Below are 26,890 nucleotides of genomic sequence, written 5' to 3' on the forward strand. Positions count from 1 at the left end.
TGCTAAGGCATCTTAAGCTTTATTGTATTGTATCAATGTGGTGTGGTACTCATATCAAGCTGATGATGATGGAATTTTGTGCTCTCTTTTGGCTTTCGGAATGTTCTCCGTTTCTTGAGTTGATATGATGTTGTGTGTACCAAAATGTTTATATAATCAGTGCTGTTGTATTGAGACTTACAGGATTTTCTTTTTTGTGTTGAACATTTCTACTACTTCTTAATTCAGCATGAAATATTGTAGTTGAGAAAAAATGATTACTAACAATTTTAATTAAAACCTTTATACACTTTTTCATTTATTTAAAAGTAATTGAAGGATTTCAATTGCTAATTACATGTCATTGATAAATTTTAAATACTAATTGCAAATTAATTACACAAATGTTATTGAAAACAAAAGTGCAGAAATGATTACTTGTTCTGTAATCATTACTTTTCCAGTAATCATTACGCAAAAATGTAATTGAATATTATCTTCTTCAATTACATTTAACACGATATTACAAAATAAATTTCTGAAATGCTATGTTATTTCTTTCATGTACGTTGCTTGGATTTAATAAAAGTAATCAATATTTCACAACTCTGCTCTGTGAAAAAGGCTAGAAATCAATAAAACTTCAAATTGGATGTTCTAGGAGGCAGACAAATAAGTTCGATTGGACATACTGAGTATTTAAACTTAATAATGAAATTCTTCAGTTTTTGTTTCATTTTAAAAAGTGAACTCTAAAGACTTTCCATCAAATTCTTGATAATTAGTCTTCATGCTTTGTGGTAGACAAAATTAGGTGTTTTTTGCTGTCCCACAGACAGAAGCATATTTTTTTTAAATATTAAGATCTCCTGAATTTGAACTTTGCTTTTAAATTTTGTTATCACACATTAAAACCACCAAAATTGGGATTTTTAAGGCTAAGTTAAGACTCAAAAAATACTAAACAAATATTTTATAATGATTTTTGAAGTACCAGTTCACCTGTTCTAGAAACAATTTAAATCATTTTAGTATCTTATTTAGTTTTTGAAAATTCAGACTAGTTATCAGTCCTTATACTTGAAGATTTGAGCAAACTTTGAGTTAATTTAGAGCAGATATTTCGAATTCAAACTCTAATTCGATCTATTTGCTCTTGTTTTATAAATATCCGATCTTAATATTATTGTTACATTTTTAAATACAGTGGAATCTCGCTAACTTGAACACCTACGAAACGAGGCCTGTTTAAGTTACTGGATTGTTCAAGTTACTGGAAAAAATAAAAAAGTCTTAGTTTTTAAACGTTTTCATTATATTATTTTAAATGTTAGTAATTGACACAAAACACAATTGTATTTAAACCAACTTTGGAAAAAAATTTGTTATTTTACATTGCTTAGTTTTCTGCAAAACATTTTTTAGCGCACTTTCTCTGAGGTTTTGGAGTACTGTAAATTCAGATGATGTTCTGTTATTTTGACTGGCCCAATCGATCACTTTATCGATTGATTCGATGGCTTCGGTGTCAATTACAATGTTTTGCACCATTATAACATCACCCGGGTCAGATTCATTTTCCGAATCGATGTCTTCATCTTCAACACCATCAGGAACATCTTCATCGCGTAACCATTCGTTTACTTCTTCTTCGGTGTAATGCTGTTGGATTGAAAAATAAAAGCTTGTTCATTAGGTACCTACTGTTTTGTACTTAAAGTCAAAAAATGTTACCTTATTATTGTCTATTTGTTCGAGCAAATGTATCAAGGGTGCTTCTTCCCCATCTGCAATCAAGTTTTCCCTCCAGCGTTCTCTGACAGTAGATAATGGGATATCATCTTCGTCGTTAAAGAAACTGTTATCGAAATCATTAAAAATGGGGTTCCAGCATTTTTCAAGAATTTGAGAAGTTACTTGATCCCACGATTTTGACATCAATGTAATGGCTTGGCGCAAATTGAAGTTCTTTAGGGCAGAAATTATATCTTCATTTTTGTTGGCAATGACCAACGACAGCAAGTTTGACTTATAATGCAGCTTCGTAATTCTTATGCCATTTTGATCCATCGGCTGAACTAACGAAGTGACATTCGGTGGTAAGAACATTGTGCAAATGTCTCCGTTAAGATACCTTAACTCTTCTGCCGATGGATGGCATGGAGCATTGTCTATAATCAGAAGTGTCTTAAGTGGGAGATTTTGTTCTTCGCAGTGTTTCTTTACTTGAACTACAAAGCTCTTGAAAAACCATTCCTTGAAAATGTATTTTGTCATCCATGCATTCATAGAACTTTTGTATTCTATTGGCATTTCAAAATTTTTAAGACACCGTGGATTTTTTGACTTACCAATGATCATAGGAACGAGCTTGTGGGTACCTGTGGCGTTAGAACCGAGGAGTAAAGTCACTCTTTGCTTAGGAATTTTTCCTCCAAATGCACTTTTTTCATTAAACGACACATGGGTTTTTTTGGGCAACAACTTCCAAAACAGTGCAGTTTCCATCAACGTTGTAAATTTGTTGTGTTGTCAGTTGAAGAGCGGCGATTTTATCTTCAAGTTTTTTTTTGAATGGCTCAATAGGTCCTGGATCAGCAGCTAATTTTTCTCCACTAATAGTAACCAATCGAATACCGAATCTTCTCTTCCATTTCTGAAACCACCCAGAACTAGCATTGAAAGAGCTACCTTCTTGACTCTTATACTTTATAAACAACTGTTTGGCTTTCTCTCTTAAAATGTTTCCGCTTATCGGAACATTTCTTTTGCGCTGATTCAGGAACCATTTGTAAAGGATCCTTTCCATTCTTGGATGCTCAGCTTTTTTAATTGTGCACATTTTGCCTGGTCCAGAAAAAGTATTCGCGATCCTTGCTGTGATTTGTTTCTCATTGCGCTTTATATTGCATATCGTACCTTTTGAAACACTAAATTCCTTTGCACAAACCGTAACGCTTTTTCCTTTCTTTATTTGTTCAATAATTGCTGCCTTTTGTTTAAGTGTCAACATTCTAATTTTTTGTCCTTTTTTTAAACCCATTTTGAATCTTTAAACAACTTAAACTTTAAACTTAATTTCCAAACACACTTCAAAATATTGCACAAAATTTACTGGAAAATTTTATTATCACGTTCCTGCTTGCACAAAACTTACTGCAAAATAAATAAAATCTTAAACACATACAAAATAGCAAATTCCGGGAATTCCCCTTGGATGAAAAAACAGTTTACAAACGTAGTAACCTGCAATGAGGAAATTCAAACTCCTGTTGATATAAAATTTATTTGTTCAAGTTATAGAGTCCAAAATTTCTTAATTATTCAAGTTATAGAGTCAGCAATAAAAAAGTTTAAGGTAAAGAGCCTTACAAATTGCCTGTTCAAGCTACAGAGCAAGTTATTGGACTGTTTAAGTTATCGTATGTTCAAGTTAGCGAGAGTCCACTGTATATTTAAAAAACCTGATACAATAGAATTGCTTAGCCAACAGATTCGTTACAAGAGCAAAACTTACTTTCAAACCGTTTCGCCTTTGCCTGTTTATTTTTGTAAGACGGGTGAAATATAACAACTTATAAAGATTACATGAAATAATATTTAAGAAAGAGATTTTAGATTTGGAAAACCATCATGAATTTTATCAAAAAAAAGCTACTCAAAAAGCTTCATATATGTACGTGTTTTTTAATTAATTTTAAAAAATAATTTCTAAGAACCTGACCTGATACATGAATTTTAAAGGCGGATTTAAATTAAAGCTACGATAACTAATTGGGAAAGCGAAATTTTATTCCCTGTAAGAAAACCCTGTTGACCAGCGATTCGATCTGAGTTCCTCTTACCTACTTGCTGGTTTCGTTTTGACATAGATCAATAACTCAAATCAGTCCTATACAACAAAATGTCTGGATCATATAAGAAACCTTAAGAAGAAACATGTTATCGACCAAATAAATGATATTACGACATATCTTTGCACCAATATCCATTGATTGTAACGTGACCGTCATATTCATCAATAGAACATCTTAATGACGACTCCGTCAATAAAACCACGCCGTAGCTTTATTGTGAAGTAGCGTTTAACTAAGGACATGAAATGATTATTTGCCATGTTCACGAATCGACTTAAAATCTTAAGTAAACGGTATTCATTTTTTTGCATTTAAGTCCTTTTCTTCTAAGTTAAAACTATGAGTTTAACAATAAATGTAAATGTCGAAATTTTACAAATTTTTCTTGTGAACTAATCTAAAGTGACCTTTCGTCAATTAAAAATACTTAAAACACACAATAAATTTCATGTTTATTAAAATTATTTTATATAAATGAAAACAACAGATGACAGCACTGATGTTCCATTTTTCTTATCTCCGGATTGGGTCCAAACTTCAATCTGAAATCTGCGCATCTCACAAAAAGGTTAGCATCAGAGCAGAGGGTGTTTATGTTTTCTTCCAGGAAGACGACAAAACAAGAAGAATACAAACAAAAAATCAAACAAACAAACAAGCAAAATATATAAAACTTTTTGAGCTTTTTTCAAAGATACCACTGCGCACTTCCTCTCGATAAACAATATAGTTTTCCAATGCTATAATGGAATGATTTTCTTGGATTGGATGGATGAGGACTGAATATAAGGTTTGACGTTTCTGAATTGAACATAGATTTGCATTTATACATACAGATATAATTTATTATTATTTTTTTGATTGCCGGTCATTTGTTTTGGTCGATTAAAAAATAAAACAAATAAATTTTATGATTATGTACAAATGTACAGTATATACACATTATTTAGTCTTATTTATACTTTAAAGTTCATCAAACTGATAAAGTTTGAAATTAAAATATTATGAAATAAAAAGAAGCATTTTTAATTGCCATTGAACATTGACATTTTTAATATACTTTTTACAATTTTATTGAAATTTTATTAATTGAGCGTACGAAAATGTGTATTTATTTTTAGTGGACAGAATTTTCATTTTTTCATAGACTGATTAAAAAAAAAAGTATATAATTCCAGCTTTGTATGTTTTTCTGACGGGCGAGTGTTATATTTTTATAAATATTGTCACTTTGCTTGGATGTTTATTTTAGTTGACAATTTCAACAGGTGATTGAAAGAAGTGTTTATCTAGATGTCCTCGAATTTAATTCTAACACATAATAACTTTCAAACAAAAATGTAGACCGTTTTGAAAACCGTTCAAATGTTTTTAAGAAATGGTCTCAATCATGATTTAAGTATAACTGATTCTTTTTTTAACTTCCCATAATAAGTTATTGTAATAAGTCCAATTTGTGGATTTAGAAATTTTGACATTCCTCGATTTTTAAAGGTCCTTAGAATCCAAATCAAAGTTTTCAAGATAAATGTATCTGTGTGAAAAATTAGGTTTGTACTTTTGTACATTTTTACCCAAAATATTTCACAACTCCACAACGCTACTGACTTCAGTAAATTTTATATTATTCAATGTGATTTGATACCAATATAGTATTTTTTTGAAAAAAAAAACATTTGACGGTTTTCTTTTTATCACTTAAAATATTTTTCGAACAAGAAATTATATTATCTCCGAAATAATTTTATGCGACGACTCTAACACATGGGGCCTATTTCACCAAACACTTTTCACTTTGCAACTTTCCAAGTTTTTGCCTGCTTCACTATTATTTCATTTTTTTTTAAGATAACAATGAGTCTTCTAATTTCGTTGTTTTCTAAACTTTTCCAATCGTATAAACAGACAATTGGAAGATATAAAATTGTAGGCAATTGTCAGCCGTTTTTTCTAGCAATAAATTGTCTAATATTTCGATAAAATCAACTTACAATATAAACGGACAATTTCCATTTGATAGAAAATTAGCAATTGTCAAATAGTTGCATGCTATTGGAAGACTTTAGCTTAGCTTCACAAGCATTCCCGCTTCGGACCAACTAATAATGACTCTTTATTTCTTGGCTACGGTTTAAGCAACATCATACAAGTCCATGTAATATCTGTTCCGCATTACATTTAACACAGCCACTGCTGAATGACGTAAACATGACGTTTGCGGCTTTTATATGCCGTCTGCTCGTAGCTTGACTTCGTCGTATTTAAAATATTTTTGTATCTATGAATTATTTTTCAACAGCTTTTCAAAAGAAACATTTTTTTTCTTATAAACTATCAAATCCTATTGAAGAATAATTGCTACAATGTCGATGGATTAAAAAAACCTCTACAAAATCAGATATTTTTGAAATCGAAATGAATCAATGAGTTCTTCGGTAAATTCTTTAAAATTTTAAAAATAACATGTGTCCATTGTCTTGTTAACTATTATTTACTTCCAAATTTTCAAAACAGTTCATATATCTACTTATTCAGGCCTATCACGATATCCATAGTAATCGGAAACTTTTACGATTTTTCGAAACCCCGTTTCATAAAATCCGTCAGTAATTCAAAATTGTATGTAATTTTCCACTACGAGCGTATTTGCTAATAGCTTTTTTTTCGGCATCCATAAGAATATTCGATTACGATGGAATTCGTGATAAGGCTGTTTAGTTTTCAACAACTTAAAAAAAAAACTCTTATTGGTAAATAAAAATTTCTCTTTGCATATTACTGAAAATATTTTAAATTTCTAAACATGCTCTGGAAATTTTATTGTTTGGTGAAACAGAAAAAAACAGAAAAAAACTTTTCACTTTTCAGAAAAGACTTTGCTCTTTGCAAATTTGAGTTTTTCGTATTTCGATGAAATAGGATAGCTTTGAGTAATGTTTTTTTTTACAAAAAACAAGAACCTTAACAGAGTACTATTATTTTAGGTAATTTTCTGATATTTCCTGATTTTAATAAAGCATTTTAGGTAAGAGTTGATTATTGAAAGTAAACCTGACAGATGGGAACCCAAAGAAAATGTAAAGCTTTTAAATGATTATGTTAGAAAATGTGAAATCAGCTATCAGCTGTTAATTCAAAAGGTTTCATCATTAAAAAATTTTAATTGAACTAAAACAAAAGTTTTGGTGTATTTTTTTAGTAACAAATTTGACTATCTTACTCATTTTTAATTTTGGAAACAAAATATTCAATGATTGGAACCAATGATAACTTAATCTGGCCCCTAACAGAAGAGAATGCTCATAGAAAAATCCAATCGGTACTTTTATGAAAAGGAACTAAAAACATAAAAAAAAATGCTGCTAAAATTGATGAAAATTGGTTTTTAAGTCAAAATTTCGCGAACAAAAACAAATATTGAAATCAAACTTATTTCATTCTATGCAAACTATTGCTTCTGCCGTGTAGTTAATTTTTTAGAAAAATTAAATTGAGAGCGAAACACAGACTTCTCAGGAGTTCTTCCTCCTGAGAGAGCATGAAAAGGTTGCTATGTTAAGAGGTTCAAAAACAGAAATGAAGTTTGAAAGTTCTATAAGCAGGTCAAACTAAATTCACAAGTGCATGGACCTCAAACCAAAGGTTGGAAAGACGAGAGTAGAAACATCATAGTAGAGCCACAGTCAATGCTGAGGATATGGAAGGACAACTTCTGCATACTATATAATGGTGACGACGAACCGAATTCCGCTGTCAGACTGGATGATCCATTGAACATAGACGACAAAAGCCAACAATCACGTCTTCCTGACTTAGACGAAGTAAAGATTGCCATATCTAAGCTGAAGTCTAACAAAGCCACTGAAACAGATGGCTTGAATACGGAGCTCTTCAAAGCTGGAAAAGCTGCAAATAATTTGGTTAGGAGTATGCACCAACTTATCTGTAAGATATTGTCAGAAAAAAGCATTCCGTAATATGTAAACCCCATCTAAACCCCATTGTCAACAACCTGATAGGTCCTTATCAATGTGCTTTTAGACCAGGAAAGTCCACAGTTGATCAAATATTCACATTGCGGCAGATCTAGAAAAAAAAAAACAAGAACATCAAATCGACATCCAACATCCAACATCTTTTCATCGATTTCAAGGCCGCATATGACATCATCTACAGGGACGAGCTGCATAGAGACATGTCTTGTTTTGGCATCTCTGCAAAACACTTGGGATTTCTTTAACATCATCTTTAAAAGAATAGTGCAGAGCTCTCACGTCAACCCTAGAGGAATTATTTTTCAAAAGTCTGTTCAATTACAATCATAATATGCTGACGACATTGACATAATCGGAATAACTCAACATGATGTCAATGGGGCTTTTGTGAATATTGAGGCAGAGGCTGTAAACATGGGTTTTATGGTTAATGCGGACAAATCAGAGTACAAGATGTCATCAAGAAAGGACTTACAACACCCACGAGACGTCTCATTCAAAACGTCACCATCGACAGACGTAACTTCGTCTAGCTATGAACGTTCCGCTATGAAGCGCTAAAATCAAACGAAGAATAACTCTTGATAACTTTGGGCTAGGGAAACAATTGAGTAGCAGCAAAGCCCTTTTTGAGGGCGCTATATAATGGCGCCTGACGTTTCCGAGTTCAGCCATAGGAATTCAATGCATGTTATCACAATGAAGCTTTGACCTCGCGTTTCGTTTGATAATCGTAAGGAAAAGAACGTAATGTTAAGTAATGTGACTCCGAACGGGAGCTCTAGTTCAAATTTGCTGAACATTTGCTTTGTCTGACAGCCCAACAGCTTTAAACAAAAATCAACGAACAAGATACATTTGCTTTTGGAGGGATTCCCATTGGTTATTAGAAACTCCTCATAGATTGAGCTCCCAGCCCCACCGACACTTCTCTCAGTCTGCGCTTCTTCTTGCTCCATGAGCTGAAAATACCCACGATGGGCTGTGTAAGCTACTTCCGTGATAAATTTATTTTTTCCGATTTCAAAGTTCACATTTTTTACTGCACAAAAAATCAAAACAAACTTTTGAGAAAAAAATACCAGTTGCTAATGACAGAATTGTCATTTTAGAAATGTCATATTGGAAATGTCATTCAAAGCAAAGCCGAAGCTGAAGTCTGTTTGTGTTTCAGCCATAGGATCCTTATCATCCCCGTCCTCCTATACGGTGCAGAAGCATGGACTATGACTAAAACAGATGAAAGCACTTTTCGAGAGAAAATTTCTTCGCGTGATCTACTGTCCCGTATACATAGAAGAGGAGTGGAGAAGGTTATTCCACAGTCTAAAAGCATGAACGAAAAATTGCCTGCGTGATGTCAAACACGTAAAGGTGGACGAGCGCAATAAAATGGAACGGCTAGAAACACGAACATTAAGTCTGTTTAATAGATAACTTGGAGTCCTTTAAACAATCAATTTGAAGAGTAAAATACAACACGGTATTTGAAGAAAGCTTCCAGATCGCAATTGAAAAGCTGATGAGCTCGAAAAGAGACATTTAATGCCACCTTTGTTTGTGAGCTGATTGAGAAATCAAGGTCAGCAAACAGCTCACACCCGTATGTTATTATAGGTAGGACAAGTGCTTTTACCAGGTTTAATTTAATATGGGTAGGTAGTACGGATCTAGTAAAAGATAGTCCTCTAAGTGAAGCATAAATCTTTGACACAACTGTATCGACATGGTTATTCAAAGTTAACCTGTTGTTAAAGATCAAACCTAAATTTCTAACTTGGGCAACATATTCAATAATTCAATTATTCAACATAACGGGTGGGAAATTATATGGGTTTGGTTTGTTTATTGAAATTGGAAGACCTTTCGTTTTTTCAGGAGTTTAAGTCCGTTCCGTGTCGACCAATCGTTATAAACCCTGTTAATTAATGTTAATTTTAGATATTGTATCCTTAAGAACCTTCTCAGGAAAACTAACATATAACTGGACATCATCTGCACAGATATGAAATTGATAGTAAGACAAAACAGAGGGCAGATCATTAATGAACAATGAAAACAGTAAAGGTCCAAGGATTGATCCTTGAGGAACACCATTATTAACAGGGAGAAATTGACAACTCCTCCAATAATAATAATTCTTGTCATGAAAAGTTTTTTTTCTCAAATTAGAAATTCGGATAAGGTTAAAAGTTGTAGGTCCCCTTCATCCATGAAATTACTCGCACACAGGAATAGTTGAGAGTTATTAATCACTAGGCCAGGTAAATGGAGATAATCTACTTATTTTTTTCAGATTTTTTTTATTTTAAAAATATGAATCTAATAGTTACATACATAGTTTAAAAAAAAGCATCAAAAACAAAACAAATTTAATGTTTTAAAAATGATTTGATAATGCATACAAAGTTCATTGGTTGAACACGACATGTATATTGCATATGTACCAACACATTAACATGCATTTTCATTTGTTTTGTATTTTGACATTGATAAAGGACTTTTTAGAACAGACAAATGCACACCAACCTCCATATTTTCTTATTTTCATCTGCCTTATTTTATTTTGAGAGAAATATAAGAATATATTATTTCTTTTACTTGATGGAAGAGCTAAGAACTTCCATTTTTCGTCTAGGAATAAAAAAGTATTATTTTTGTTTTCCTGAAAACGTCTTGTACTCTTTGAAAGCTGAATTTTTCATTTTTTGGCTGCCTGTTCTTAAGTTTAGGTTACTATTTATTCGTATATGAATATTATGTACAATATTTAACTGGTAGAAAGAAAATGCATTTTTTTCACTGTTTTTATTGGAACTTAAACGAAGTTGTTGTCTGGATGTGCATACATATAAAGTACACTTCCTTTGATATACAATTGCAAAACAATCATCATTTATTTTATTGTATTTTCTGAAAAATATATAAAAAGGATAGTTTAGGTTAAAATGTTTCGCTTTAAGAGTTTATCCTTTAAGAAGCTATCAGGAATAAAGGGAAAAAATAAATGAGTACAATATTTCCGTAAATTTACTAAGAATTTTAAATTCCAAGCAAATGTTATGAACAAAAAAGAAATACTTGAGAAAAATGCAAATTCCGGAATCAAAACTATGAGAATTCTGTTGGTTGCACACGGGGATGAACATTTCCTTGAAATTAGTTATGGATATTTAGAGATTTTAAATATATTTTGTTTTGTTGTTGGACTAAAATTGTTTCGTATTATTGTTAATTTTTTAATTCAGGTGTTTTTAATTTGGGTATACATATCTACAGACATTAACTCTTTTAATTTGTTTTTCCCAAAAGCATAACAATTTTAACTAAATTGTTTTTAGAATTTTTGTATATTCGTAAAATCAGTGTGATTATCCGTCTAAAATAATAATTTAGACGATTTAAGACCGGGTAAATATTGGGTGACTTAAACTTAAAAGCAACTGCTTCAATTGATAAAAATCTATATATGTTTTATTTAAGAAAGTCTTTAGGCTGAGCACATTATCAATTAAATAATATTAACATACTCGTAAACCCGAGCACAGTTAGTTCCTCAAATGCATAACGGTTTATTATTTTCTGGGTCCCGAAATAACTTTTTCCTTACCCCGTTTATTTGGCCATCCACTTTGTTTAAGTTTATGACGGATAGTCTTCGGCTACCAGTTTGTCATCCAATTCACTGCTAGAGGCAGGGAATGCAGTTCCAACCGTTTATTCTGTGTTAACCTCTTTCTAAGGACGTCAAGAAAAAGACTTGTCACCGCGAGATAAAGAACCGATAGCTAATCGGTCTTCTGTTGCTGTTAGGGATACGAAGAAAATTTATCTCTGTTCACTCTAAATGTACGTGCTTTGGTTAAAAACATGTATTCGACATCAACGTTCTTACTAACCGACATATTTCGATGCAACAAATTACCGAACACGCACAGTAACACCCAGTAAGGAAGAGATATGTACCGAAAAATCACAAATTGAAAGGTCTAGACTGCATTCGCCAAAATAGTAGCGAAGATTGTCTAAGAAAGCGTAAGAGAACACCTAGAAGCAATATCAGTCGCTGAATAAGCCGGATTCTGAACTGGATTCTCCTACATTTTTCACATTAACATCTTGCTGATCGGAATCAAAACGTGCGTCGAAGATTGTTCACCACTTCACTTGCTGTTCATCGATTTTGGGGAGGATTTTAACAGCGTCAAAATGGAGTTTATCTTGCTTGCGCAGGAGGATTATCCCAGAACAAATCTTTTCTATTTTAAAGGGGTCCAAACATCACGTCTTAGACTCAGTTAATTTGTCAGAATAGTTTAAAGTCCAAAGTGGAGTCAGACACACCTGCCTAACCTAAAAAAATCATGTTTTTTTTATGTTCTTATTGTTAGTGATCAGCTGACGTGAAACCAAGGAATATAAATAACTCTGATAAACTACCCGAAACATCAAGACCACACTGAAGATATATGCTTGCTATATAATAGAACAACGGATCTGGAAATGACAACAAGGGTAGAAAGAGAAGCAGAAATCGTGGGGCTGAAAATCAACACGGGAAAAAGTAAGAAAGTCCTCGGAAAGTCCCACTCATTCTCTCTGAAAAATATTTCTCAGAAACCAGTAAAAAAAAAGAAAAGAGTTTTTAGTATCTTGGAAGAATTGTGTCTATTAAAAGCAAAACCGAACAACATGTTGAAAGCCATATCTGGAAACTGTTTTGGAGGCTGTCTAATGATTGGAGGTATAACTCTTCCAGCCTGAAGACAAAACTAGACTGTTCCGCTTAAACGTCGAATCAGTTATACGTTTACAGCACGTGGAAAATAACACCTGGGATTACCAAGAAACCGCAGATCTTCATTAAGAGGCGACTATGAAACTTCTTACAGGTTTTCTAGCCCAATTGTGTATACAATTATAACGGATCAGAAACGTATTGTCCGATTGGACTGACTCGCCCAAATTGTAATGACTAATATTACATAGCAGGAATCAGGATAGATAATGTAGTAAAATCCACTCACTCAAGAAGGCAGAAGAGTCGAGAGACTGAGTAGCATGAGGGGAAGAACAGTCTACTAGAAATCATCGAGATTGGGGAAGACCTGGAGCGAGGTCAATCGCGTCGTCGAAATCCGCACACGAAGGTAGGAGTAGTCCGTCCTTTTAGAGATCACCCACGGTCTTAAAAGATCTGATGATCTAAGTAAGTATATATTGTTGCAAACAATAATTGCTAACGTTAAATGGTGTCCGTTATTCAAAAATGCTGAATACATTTTTTTACTCCGCCCAAAGAGAATTTCTTTGAATTCGGTGTGCTTTAACAGTTATTGTAGAATCGGAACGAACATTTCAAAAATTCTTCATTCTGTTAGCCCCTTAAGTCTTCAGACCCCACTGCGACTGGTTTTTTGTTGGGTTATTGCAAACAGGAAGTTAAAAAAACAAAAACGAATAATTTGAACACATAAGTACTTAATTAGAAAGTAAGCCAAATTAGTGCGTTGTTTAGATTATGTTGTTTCCTTTGTCTGTCTGCCTAACAAAATTTATACAGAACTGATATTCCAACTAAAGTTCAAGGCATTATGTCATTTCAATTTAAATGTATCTCATTATCAGTTTTGCAAATACTTACATACTTCATTGTCACAATTTTGCAATATGCATTTCAAAACACAATCTATCTCAAAGACTTCACACATAAATAAGTCGCATGTAATTGTTGTTGTTTTATTGATTAAAGGCACTAATAAATTTTTAAACTTGTTAAAAAAATCAGACACTGAAATGCCAGTTTTATCCAGAGATACTAATTCAAACAAAATTGAGGCTTTTCACGGTCGTTCAAAACTCTTATGAAGAAACTGTAGTAAGAGAAACTTTGTTAAAGTTTACCTGAGTTTTATCATCAAGATAGTTACATTAAGAAATTCCTCCGGAAGAAATTACACGTAATTTTTTTTGTACGATTTTACAAAAAATTCTTCATAAAAATGTTTGTCATCATTTATTTCTAAATTATTTCCTTCCTGGCAAATTCTCCAATAACCGGAAGTCGAGCAAGAAGTTTTGTCGTTAGCAGTTAAAAAAAACAAGATCACATTTCGTCGCTTTTGCCAGTTTTCTTAATTTCTCAATAATTATAAACTTATATATTTTAAGAATCCAAAAAATTCCATAATATTTTTACAATACAAATAAAAACATGCGAGCAAGAAAACACCAACAACAGCGAACGTCAATCTCCTAAATGATTACGATTTGCTAACAAAAGAAAAGCCGATCCGTCAAAAAAGTGAGCTATTTAGAATTAAGTAGATCGGGTTACGAGATTTTCTTATCACTTCACTTTGTTGTGACAATAATATAATTATTAATTTTGCAATTTAATGCAAAAGGCTGCAGCTAGTTGTTTGATGATAAGAATACAAAAACACTTAATTATACATTTAAATCTAACCTTTTGTATATAAAAGGAAATAGGAGGTCAAGCTGTTGTCGGGAATATTACGCGCAAAAGAAAAAAACACAGATTTTGTCTATAGTTTTGGTGAAGGCTTTGAAGTGCATCGTTTGATGTGACCGGCCGAAACGTTTAAATATGTTTGAAATAAAGTCGGTGTTATTTCCAAAGAAAACAAATAAAATTTCTTTATGGAATTTAAATAAAGACAAGTTGGATTTGGTGTGAATAAATTATCTGGTTTGGCCAATCGACTAAACTAATAAATTGGACGTCCCGAAACGGATGGTGAAAACTGAATATGATTATAGGCCATTGGGGGCCTAATTATATTTTGTTCCGAAAATCTGAAAACCCATATTTTGTACTAAATCTATTACTTTCGAAATTACATTTCAAAAAGTGGAATTTTAGTACCTGGTAACACTTTTTTGAATACCAAACCTTTCTTTAACCTAAAATTTGAGTATTTGTCTAAGTCTGTAAATTTTTTGATAATTATAGTTTAAATAGCAATAAAAGCAAATAAATTAAATAACAGGGAAACAAAAAAGCACAAAAGGCGCCGCACAACTTGTGGCAGAGGTTTGCACCCAATTTAAACATGTTAGGTCTACCGATGCGGGAATAAATATGTACATAATTTGATCTGTCCACGAAAAAGGATTAGGATAGGATAGCAAATAGGATCACATCCTATTGTTTCTATTTCGGATGTCTTACAGAATTCTTAATCAAATGGGAGCATGAGGCATGGCAGATTGGGTAGTTGGTGATTGCCTAAAACTTGGCTTAGGCCAGCAATGCAACTTTCTTGTCATGTTGAAGTTCTTGCTTTACCTCTTCGTCGTGGCCCCTACATACATAAGTTAGCTAAAATTGCAAGGGCAATTCAGGATAGGTTACGGAGATCAGCACTCTTCGCAACTGAACTCCATCCCGCTATGGAAACCGAAATTACGCCTCGGATAATTAATGATAACTCGTTGACGAATTTTGGCTATTGTACCCGGACAAAGATTGGGTTTTGGAAAGTGGGGACGCTTCTGGACACAGGAAGTGAAGGTCCGCACAGGGTTAAGCGAAGTGTGATGGTTGGCATCGGGCAAATAAAAGTCACCGACACGTAACACTGTACTGCTCTACTCAGGTCATGATCCAGGAAACGCTCGAGAAGCTGGGTTGCTCCTTACAAAAAACGGCAATCAGAAGCGTTATTTCGTGGGAGCCCTCTGAGAAAAGGCTTATCAAAGCTAGATTTCAGAGTAGAGTGCGACCCGTCACCATTATACAGTGTTATTTCCCGATGGAGCTCGCATCTGATGAAGAAAAAGAATACTTTTTCAGTCAACTAGGATCCGCCTAAAACAACACTCCATGCTGAGATATTATTTTGGCTATGGGAGACCTCAATGCTAAGGTTGGCAGTAACAACAACGAGCTAAGGCATGTGATCGGTGTTCATGGTGTCGGAAATTGCAATTAAAATGGTGAGAGGTTCATTTTCATCTGCAACGCCAATGGCCTTGTGCTTAGTGGGACTAGGTTTGAACACAAACTGTGGCATAAAATTACATCAACGCATTGGCACAAGAAATAGAAGATGCTGCAAACAGATCGTTTACAGAATAACCAAAGAACTGACCGGTGTACACAGCTCAAAGCAACACCTGGTGAAAGAAGTAGACGATACTGTGATAAGTTCAGTGGATGAGCAAGTCAGAAGGTGGAAAGAACACTTTTTCTCGTATTAAACGGAGCGTTTGCAAACAACGTGCAGCCGATGCTTTCTGAAGCCCCAGAACAAACTAATCCCAGAATCTCAGCAAAGATGAGATCGTTGCCGCAATTAAAACACTTAAGAACAACAAAGCGGTAAGACATGATGGAATTCCCGCAGAGCTTTTACAAGCAGCGCCAATGCCATTAAACGAACTGCTTCATGGAGCTTCCTCGATGAGTGGAAGAAGTGAATTATCGTCAAGCTTCCAAAAAAAGGAGACCTAACAAAGTGCGAAAACTGGAGAAGAATTTGCGTTCTACCTGGCGTTGCCAAAATACTAACAAAAATCATACTGGAACGCATCAGAGAACACTTTAAGGCTACACTCGATACTGAACAAGCAGGATTACGCGCTGGATCCTTCTGTATTGATCATGTCAACACCTTGAGCATCATTATTGAACAGTCCCTCGAATATCTTCTTCGAATAACTTCGAGAGGGCCTTTGATAGCGGGGAGTATATCTGGTTAGTATAGCAGAGGCAACCCAGAAAAACTAATTGCTATTATTAAAGCAACATATATGATGGATCCAAGTGTCACGTTCTACACGATGGTAGGTTGTCAGAAGGTTTTGAAATCCGAAACTGAGTCTGTCGCCAATATTGTTTTTGTTGGTAATAGGCGATGTGCTGCGCGCAGCTTTGTCAGGTAGCAGTGGGATCCAATGGACTTTTAATATAGGAAACGAATATTTAATTTTTAATTTTATGTTTTTTAATATTTTGTTTTATTTTAAAAATCAATAATTTTCACAACTTTTTGTTAGTTTTATAGTTATATCGCGACGCGTTTCGGATCTGTGTCGTTCATCATAGGGCGTATAATTGACAATGGACTTTGACATCCTATTTAAAGCACTTGGATTACGGGGACGATGTTTGCTTACTCTCTCATAGGATCATAGATCTCCATCAAATAACAACAAGTGTAGAGAGAGAAGCAGAAGTTGTGGGGCTGAAAATTAATTCCGGCAAAATAAAAATTATTAGGCTCAGAACTCGACCATCCTCTCAAATAAATATTTCCTCGCAATCGGTGGAAAAAGTGGAAAGCTCTCAGTATCTTGGAAGCTCGTCTCCATCGAAGGCGGAACCGAACAAGACGTCATCGGCAAAGCAAAAACGGCGTTCGAATGTTGTCGAATATTTCGAATTGAAGCTCGGAACGTTGACAGGAAAAAAATTGTTTTTTGTACCATCAAGAGTCAACGCGGCCTTGAGAGTTTTTCTTGGCATAAAAAGTGCTTTCTTAAATTTGCCATTTGGATTCGGTATAAAAACTGTTGGAATGGTTAAATATTGTTGTTCACTAGGCCCACATTCTTTACTGACTGTTGCGCCACCTAATTCATTTATTAAAGACGAAGCGCCTTAATAATGGCCGTGTAGTTGTAGCTTTACAGGTTTTTTTCCTGTCAATCGAATTGACAGGAAAAAACAGGTTTTTCGAGTTTAATAGCCCTACATCAAATTCGAATTTAAAATTACACTAATTAGCCTCCAATGCTTTTTGAGGCTATCTTCATTCATGAAGAACTTTTTTTGTATTAAATTCGTGAATGTTTTCCAAATAAATGATCTTTTGCATCGATATTCTGTTGAAATATTTGTCACATTTTACGTGTATTAAATAAGTCTTATACGCCAAATCATTTCAGCAAAAACGGTTTGCAACAGAAAAAGGTAAAACCAATAGAAAGTAAGTTTTATCTTGTAACGAATCCGTCGTCTAAACAATTTTATAATATCAAGTTTTAAAAATATGAAAATAACATGGGAAACTAAATAGTATCTTTAAATACTAAGGTGATAATTAAAATCAAAGTCCGAAATCGAAATCAGCACTAATAATTAGCTCCAAAAAGTATTTTTCAAAACTAATAAATTGAAGGTTTATTCAAAATTTCATATAGAGGTAAGTCAAGATTCAGTACTAATGAGAATTTCCAGAAACCAAAAAAGATACTACCTACTCGTAAGTATATTAAAAAAATATCTAAAAGATTCCTTTTTTTGCAAAATTATTACCTATACAGTTTATTGTTTTGACTTTATTAGTTGTTTTCAGCATTTTTAAAGGGACATATTTTAAAAACATGCTTTGATATATTTAAAGGTGAGATTCGAATATTGGACCAACAACCGTAACAACCTATTGTTAGGGTCTTAACAATATATTAGTTAGCAACTTGTTAGATATTTAGCAATTTACTGAGGGAGTTCAAAATGTTGAACCTTTCTTTTCGTTTTGCTAGCTTGTAAATTGCTCATTGCCTTTTTTATAAACGAGCATCTAGAAAGCAACAGTTCGTGTAAATAAAAAAAGTAAATACGCTTAAACGGACCTATTAATTGGAATTCTCAACTGAAGACCGAACCATTCGATCCACTGCTCATATAAGAATAATTGTACAGATTTCATATAGATTTAGCATTTGCTAAAAGTTAAAGTAGCTATAAGGTAAATCATATTGTAAGCTTAGTGAATTGCTAAAAATGGTTTTTATATTCTAATATCGTTTAAAATTGTTTGTTTGTCGACCAGTGTGTCTCAAAAATATATAAAACTTGTGGGCTTTTCGATATTTGTATGTGTCAGCGCCCTAGACTATGCTATATAAAATATTAACTTCGAAAATTCGAACAAAGCGAGACTCCTAAATGTATACTAGTTCGTTTAAGTTTTCTTTTGAATTATCAGAACATCTCAAACTGTTTTTTGATTTTGACTATACATGACAAGCGCTCTTTTGTTTTCGCAATTTATAAACGATGTGGGTGATAAACTTCCTGGGGGAATAGGAAAAACTAGCTGCACCGTGAATGTGTTATTATACGCCGATGACCTCGTTATACTTTCAGGATCATACAAAGTTCAATCAATGATGGGAACTATCAATCAACATACAAAATCTAAAAAAATATCATTTGCATGTACACAAAGCGCTTATAACAAAAGAGATCAAATATCTAGGTTTGAAATTAAATCCAACACTACATTTCATAACTCATTTAGATTCAGAGAAAGCCCAAAGCTCACAAAGCTTGATACATTTAACATGAAAAAATATATTATCCAACAAACATAATAATTTATCTACAAAATACAATTCAACACAGTGAAATCTACTTTCTTGTTTGGGTTTGGCGATCATAAGAATATAAAGACATCGAAAAATGTTAAAGACATTTTATAAAGAAACTTTTTACCCTACCTCTGAATGCACCTAGTTACGCCAAGAAACAGGACTTTCAAAACATCTGACAGGCACCTTGAAGTCTCAAACTGATTGCATCATCAAAGTCTGGAGCAACCATCAAAGCACAAGACTTTCGAAAAATCTTCCTTTATAAACGGTGATTTTTTAAGAGAGAATCTTATCGATTTTTTATTTGAAACGTTAGATTGGTCCATGACATTTACTTTTTGAAGATAATTTCATTTAAATGTTGACCGCGGCTGCGTCTTAGGTGGTCCATTCGGAAAATCCAATTTTGGGTAACTTTTTCGAGCATTTCGGCCGGAATAGCCCGAATTTCTTCGGAAATGTTGTCTTCCAAAGCTGGAATAGTTGCTGGCTTATTTGTGTAGACTTTAGACTTGACGTAGCCCCACAAAAAATAGTCTAAAGGCGTCAAATCGCATGATCTTGGTGGCCAACTTACCGGTCCATTCCTTGAGATGAATTGTTCTCCGAAGTTTTCCCTCAAAATGGCCATAGAATCGCGAGCTGTGTGGCATGTAGCGCCATCTTGTTGAAACCACATGTCAACCAAGTTCAGTTCTTCCATTTTTGGCAACAAAAAGTTTGTTAGCATTGAACGATAGTGATCGCCATTCACCGTAACGTTGCGTCCAACAGCATCTTTGAAAAATACGGTCCAATGATTCCACCAGCGTACAAACCACACCAAACAGTGCATTTTTCGGGATGCATGGGCAGTTCTTGAACGGCTTCTGGTTGCTCTTCACTCCAAATGCGGCAATTTTGCTTATTTACGTAGCCATTCAACCAGAAATGAGCCTCATCGCTGAACAAAAGTTGTCGATAAAAAAGCGGATTTTCTGCCAACTTTTCAAGGGCCCATTCACTGAAAATTCGACGTTATGGTAGATCGTTCGGCTTCAGTTCTTGCACGAGCTGTATTTTATACGGTTTTACACCAAGATCTTTGCGTAAAATCTTCCATGTGGTCGAATAACACAAACCCAATTGCTGCGAACGGCGACGAATCGACATTTCACGGTCTTCAGCAACACTCTCAGAAACAGACGCAATATTGTCTTCTGTACGCACTGTACGCATTCGTGTGGTTGGTTTAATGTCCAATAAAGTAAACTGAGTGCGAAACTTGGTCACAATCGCATTAATTGTTTGCTCACTTGGTCGTTTTGTAGACCATAAATCGGACGTAAAGCGCGAAACACATTTCGAACCGAACACTGATTTTGGTAATAAAATTCAATGATTTGCAAGCGTTGCTCGTTAGTAAGTCTATTCATGATGAAATGTCAAAGCATACTGAGCATCTTTTTGTTTGACACCATGTCTGAAATCCCGCGTGATCTGTCAAATACTAATGCATGAAAATCCTAACCTCAAAAAAATCACCCTTTAGATATTAGTGGAGAAACAAGGACTGTTGGTTTGCAAGATGGCAATCTGTTGCCAATGAGCGTGGAGTGAGATTGAATGATGACTTCAGCAATTTAAACCATGTGAAAGAACAAATAATGAAGAGCATCATAAAGAAAAATGGAGACATATTAAAGCATTCACTGACAGAAGAAGCTCAAGATTCATTCAGTAGATTAATCTACAGTCAGCTCAACTTTAATCTTGGTTTAACTGAGTTATGCAAAGATATCCATAATCTTTAAAACAAGATGTGAAGTTCTCAACTTAAATGAAAGTCCTTATAACAGTAGTTTTTACCAATTCTGTACGCTGTGTAACTTAAAACCAAAAGAAGACTGTCTACAGACTGTCTAATAAATCCAGGTATCGCAACTCAAATCAATTTCATTAAAGCTTTGAAATTTTCCATTGAAGGAAGTTGTTAATAGTATAACCAAGAAAATATTATTTAAAACAAACCAACTGGGTAAGATCATTATACTTCTCGATTTATCGCCCCCTTGAGGGTGTATTTATATCCACTATTTTCCTTTAGGACTTTTGCATAGGTACCAAGTTTATACCACAACCGTTCACCTAGTGAATATAAATGGAATTTAGCATCAAATTCCAAACACAAACTCTACACTATTTTATTTCTGTTTTTTTTTTTAATATTTGATTTCAACGAGAAACAAGAAAAAATTATTTTGGTGAAACAAAACAAAAAAATAACAACAACTTTCAAAAAGAAAAACATTGCAAACTTGTTAAGCAGATTAGAAATCCAGAACAGCAAACAAAATCCTTGAACTCTGCAGCAGCAAACCATACTACAATATTACTGGGAAGAAACAAAGAAAACAAACTTTCCAATTGACCCCAATATATATGAAGGTACACATACCATCAGAACTAAAGAACCAATTTTATCGAAAAGTCCTTGTATTTTTGCCTCCAGAGCTCATAGTGGCCGTGGTGGTTCCGTTCGGTCGGGCTGTGGTTCGGTCTATACATAGTTACCCACTTCTCGCAGATCCTTATATTTGAATTTGTTTGTTTTCTTTTTTTTTGTCTGGATATTATCGCCGGGGAACACATTGCACGCTTTGAGTTTTGTGTGTTGATGTTGACCTACCCCACAAGCGCAACCGAATGACCCAAAATCCAGAACCAAAAAAAAAGAACCTATAGCTCCCGACTCTTCTTTTATCATTATAAGAATGGAACTATCGAGTTTAGTTTTGATGTTTACGAAATTCTTTTTTAAATTTTTTGGTAAGTATTTCTATTTTATAGAACGAATGAGAGTTGGTATCGGTGGGTATAAGCAAGGGTATCTCTATCTATAGTAATGAAAAAGGACAAGATAGAGCTGAAACTATAGCTCTCAAGAAATAAAGGGTTTTCAGGGAACTTAAAATGCAGACGTCTTTGGCGTCCCTAATTCTCGAAATTGAATACAATTTGTAGATTCTTATTAAGTTTTTTGTTTTATGTCATTAGCTAATGATAAATCGGTCGTGCTTCTGTAGAAAGTATAAGAACTTCAGTTCCTCCAGTTCTAAAAAGGTATCAGAGTTTGAAACGCGTGGAAACAAAAAGACAATAAATGCAATTCCACGTTTCATATAGATTTGTAGATACTTTATTAAAAGCTTTCAAAAAAAAAAGAAAGGAAAAAGAAGAACAAAATTTAAATGCAAATTCAGCTTATTCGCACGTGTTTTGCATTATAATAAATGAGCTTCCTATATTTTGATTCCTTTTCATTCTTTCTTTCTTTATTTTTCTATTCTCTCTCTCTTGAAAATTAATTGGTTCTTAAGGGAAGCTTTTTGACCGCGTATAGAGCTAGAGCATGAAAAGTCGTAAATTCGTATCTTTTTACACTTGTATACAGTGCATACGAATTGTGTATAAATTTTGTGGTGATATGTGATGGCTCAGCTCAAGTGGTATGCCCTTAAATATATGTAAATATAAAACAGGAACAAAATCAGCAGAATTCTATGGTTTAAGAGATAGGTATACTTATCATTTATTTTATTAGGTTTAAGTTGATTTCTGGGGACGATGTTCAAATGTAGGTGGTTCGTGTAGAATCTTTCAGGTTTCTTAAAAAGTATTTAGAGCAATAAGACTGTATGATGATGACAGATAAATTTGCCAATATGTAACAGCTTTTATTTTAAAATTCCAACCAGCCAGCTGTCACTTTTGAAGCTGTCATCTTTTTGACATTTGACAAGTAAGAACTATTTTATTGCTTAAAATTAAACAAATTATGAATAAGTTGCAGTCAGAGATTGCAAAACTCAAGCACAATTCACACAATTCAGTGATGTAATGAATCTACACGAAATCCAGGAATGGAATCGGCATGGTTGTTTTTGATAAATGACAGTCAAAGGAGACGTGCCTCATCAAGGTGTCAAGTAAAATTGATAGCTTAAAAGCTATCACTCCAAAAATGTAAGTCATTGTCCAAAAAATATTAAGTTTCTGTTGCAAGATTTTCTTTTAATTCATTTTTATTAGTTTTTTATTATTACAAACTTAATTCTTTGCGGAATGGGAAATTTTATCCCGAATAGGGGAAAAATCTATCAAACCCAAAGAAAAGAAAACTCATGGTTTTATTCGAGCTGTGAAGAGGTTATTAGGACCAAAAATGTAAGTTTCCGGAATTACAAAGCCAACCCAACTGAGGAAATCCGGAATAAGTTGAAACAAGCTAGAAAGACCTGTAACGGACATATACGACACATTAAATTTTTGCATGACCAGAAATTACGGCAAAAAATACTACAATGTCCCAATGGTAGTAAACATTTCTGGTCATTCGTAAAAAATGTGCGTAACACTACGTCTTCGTCGTTTCCGGCTCTTGTTTTCAATGACACTCCCTATGTAAGCTCGATTGATAAAGCCAATTTGCTTGCAGCCCAGTTTGCTGTTAATTCGATGCTGCCAGTGAGTGACATGACTCCGCCTGTACTTGAAAGCGTTAACGATTCTATGGGACGAATCTTCTTTCGCACTCGTTCAGTTACTAGAGTACTTAAAAATCTTGACATTCACAAATCCGCTGGCCCGGATAGTATCCCCGCAATTGTTCTGAAGAGGTGTTCTTCAACGCTGGCAAAACCACTGTGTAAGCTTTTCCATCTGTCCTATTCTACAGGTCTCTTTTCGAGTGGATGGAAAACTGAATTTGTCCAGCCTGTCCCTAAAAAAGGCGAATCCTCCTCACCATCCAACTATCGTCTAATTGCACTTACATCTCTTCTTTCCAAGGTCATGGAAACGCTGATCAATTTTCAGCTTAAGAAATATCTTGAAGAACGAAAGCTTCTTAATGACCGGCAATATGGCTTTCGTTACAATAGGTCCACTGGTGATCTCATGGTTTATCTTACCGAACAGTGGAACAAATCTTTACATCGTTTTGGGAGAAAGTAAGATTATTGCACTTGATATTTCAAAAGTATTTGATAGAGTTTGTCATCAAGCTCTCTTATCGAAAATGCGTGCATTTAGTATTGATGAATTCCTTCTTCGTTGGGTTAGAAATTACCTTTTGGACCGTTCAATTCAAGTAGTATTGGACGGGTTCAAATCTGATATTCATAAAATAAACGCTGGTGTGCCCCAGGGCTCCGTTTTGTGTCCGACGCTCTTCCTCATTTTTATAAATGATCTATTGTCTGAAACTTCTAACCCACTAAATTGTTTCGCCGATGACAGTACCTTCAGCTTTTCATATTCGTTTTTAGATTCTCATCCTTGTTCTTCGGATGTGGACTACCAAAGGCAGCGTATGATAAGCTCATTAAATTCAGATCTTGACAGCATTGTTCAATGGGGAATCAAAAACCGTGTAGAATTTAATGCTTCGAAAACTCAATGCTGTCTACTGTCGCAAAAGCGTAACCCTCCCCTAATGCCACTATCCATGAGTGGTACTTGCATCGAGGAGACTGAACAGCTAGCAGTCCTAGGTAGGTGCATTACAAACCACTTGTTGTGGAGTGATCACATATTTGACATCGCCAAAAATGCTGCTAAGTGTTTAGGTTTTCTCCGACGATGCAAGAAGTTTTTTACCCCTGCTGATCTGGCTATAATTAATAAAGCCTATTTTCGTCCAAAACCTGAGTACAATTCCTACTGAACAGAAGGAGCTCTGCTCCGCCTTGTGCCATTACGTCCCGATTGTACAGGAGTCGCCTATCCACGGTTCTTCGTCTGACGTGGTAGATTAGCGGAACTGCCAATCTATCCTGTATCAGACCGCATCTGTCTAAAAAGAGGAATGCCTCTGGTGGTATGAAGTCGTTCGAACGTGCACTTTCAAAATACGAAAAAATTAAATTGTTGGTCGAAGACATAGCTCTTGCAATGTGACCTCGAACGAGTTTTATCACGAAATTGTCAATTCCCGAAACTTCTCCATCTGGGAAGGGGCAACGTTGAACCACACAGGACAACCGTAAACGATCATCGGCCGTATAAGAGCCATGTAGAAAATTACCTTCACTCTGGGGTCAAGCCGACTGCTTTAAAACAACCGTTTCGTCAGAGCGAAGGCTCCTCTGGCCCTGGTCAGAGCAGCATTTATATGTCTGTCGAAATATAAATACTGATCTAACCAGATACCGAGGTACTTCACTATACTTTTGCTCGCTAATGGCTGCCCGTGAAGATCAACGATAACCATCTTGCGCCAATTTTTGCACATATCCCTCGTGGCCGTAGCCAACGGAGTCCGGAACAGAATTGTCTCCTACTTCTGGACATTTATTTTCAGTTTCCATTCGTCACAATATCGCTGAATTTTGTCGAAATCACATATTTTAGGAACCACTTCAACCATGACAAGAATGAATTTTCAAAATTCAGTTTGGAAATTGGTTCAATCAAATTGAATTGAGTTGAATCATTTTACACAGACAGAAAAGTCGGCGGTTCTCAATTTGATTATAGAAAAGAGGCTGGGATGCGACCCACACTGATAACTTCCCATCTCGTCTGTCGGTTTGTCTTGCTTAAAAGTTAAAAAAGTTGTTAGTTGAATTATTCTTAAAAATTTTAAAATTGCCAACAATATTTTTCGCAGTACCCGTTGCATAATGGTTGGTGCGTTGGACTGTCATGCAAGGGTCTTGGGTTCAATCCCTGCCTGTGCCACTTTAATTAAAAAAAAATTAATTTCGCGGGTACTGTAATATGTAATTCTTGTCATGAAAAAGTGCTTTCTCAAATACGCCGTTAGGATTCGGCCTAAAATTGTAGGTCCCTTCCATTCCTGACAACAGTACTCGCACACCGGAATGGTTGAGAGTTGTAAGTCATTAGGCCCTGGTTCACAACGGACTGTTGCGCCACCCAATTTAATTTAATTTAACAATATTTTTCATATAAATAAATAGTGAAGTAAAAAAAGTTTGAAGACAATATTTTAAATTTTTTGAAAAGCTATTTGAGTCGAAAGTAAATTTTTACCAAGCTTTAGTATTGCTTTTTCCCAACATTTTAATGAATGTTGATAACAATATTCTTAAAAAGATAAGAGAATTTTAAAGCCAATATCTCAAAGTTTTGAAAAGATATTTTAGTCGAAAATCAATTCTCACCAACTTTTATTCATTTCTTTGTTTGGGTTTTTAATTTTTAGTAAGAAAACTGTCCATTCGATTTTTTTCAAAACCTTACCAAACGTTGAAAACAAAATTTCTTATAATTTAAAATTAGTAAGAGGCCATAACCTCAAATTTTTGAAAAGATATTTGATTCGAAATTCAATTTTTACCAACTTTGAGTAATGTTTTTTTAGGTTTTTATTTTTTATAAGAAAAAAAAACTTTCAATTCGATTTTTTTCAAAATTTTACTAGATGTTAAAAAGATGTTAAATTGTTTGGAGATAATATCATTATGCATTCGTAAAATTTTCGAGGTGACAATTTTTTTTCAGTTTTTTTGATTTATAAAAAAACCGTTAATTGGATTTTTTCAAAACATATATTTGTATTGTATCACGTTTCGATATATTTTATAAAATGTAATCTAAGTCTCTAGCGTTTTTGGTTCATGAGATATTTAGGGTTAACATAAATTTTCACCTTTTTTTAAACCGCTATGGAAAAAAAACAACCACGCAATTTTCTTGAGAGCCCTT

The 26,890-nt window shown here is 34.2% G+C and overlaps 1 protein-coding gene across 5 annotated transcripts in view; it reads right to left on the minus strand.

Annotated features, from left to right (window-relative positions):
* Positions 1 to 26,890, minus strand: part of LOC129940902 (very low-density lipoprotein receptor-like) — a 388,737-nt gene that overhangs the window by 255,942 nt on the left and 105,905 nt on the right. The window lies entirely within an intron of this gene.

The sequence above is a fragment of the Eupeodes corollae genome, chromosome 1 (genome assembly GCF_945859685.1).
Source record: "Eupeodes corollae chromosome 1, idEupCoro1.1, whole genome shotgun sequence".
NCBI lineage: Eukaryota > Metazoa > Arthropoda > Insecta > Diptera > Syrphidae > Eupeodes > Eupeodes corollae.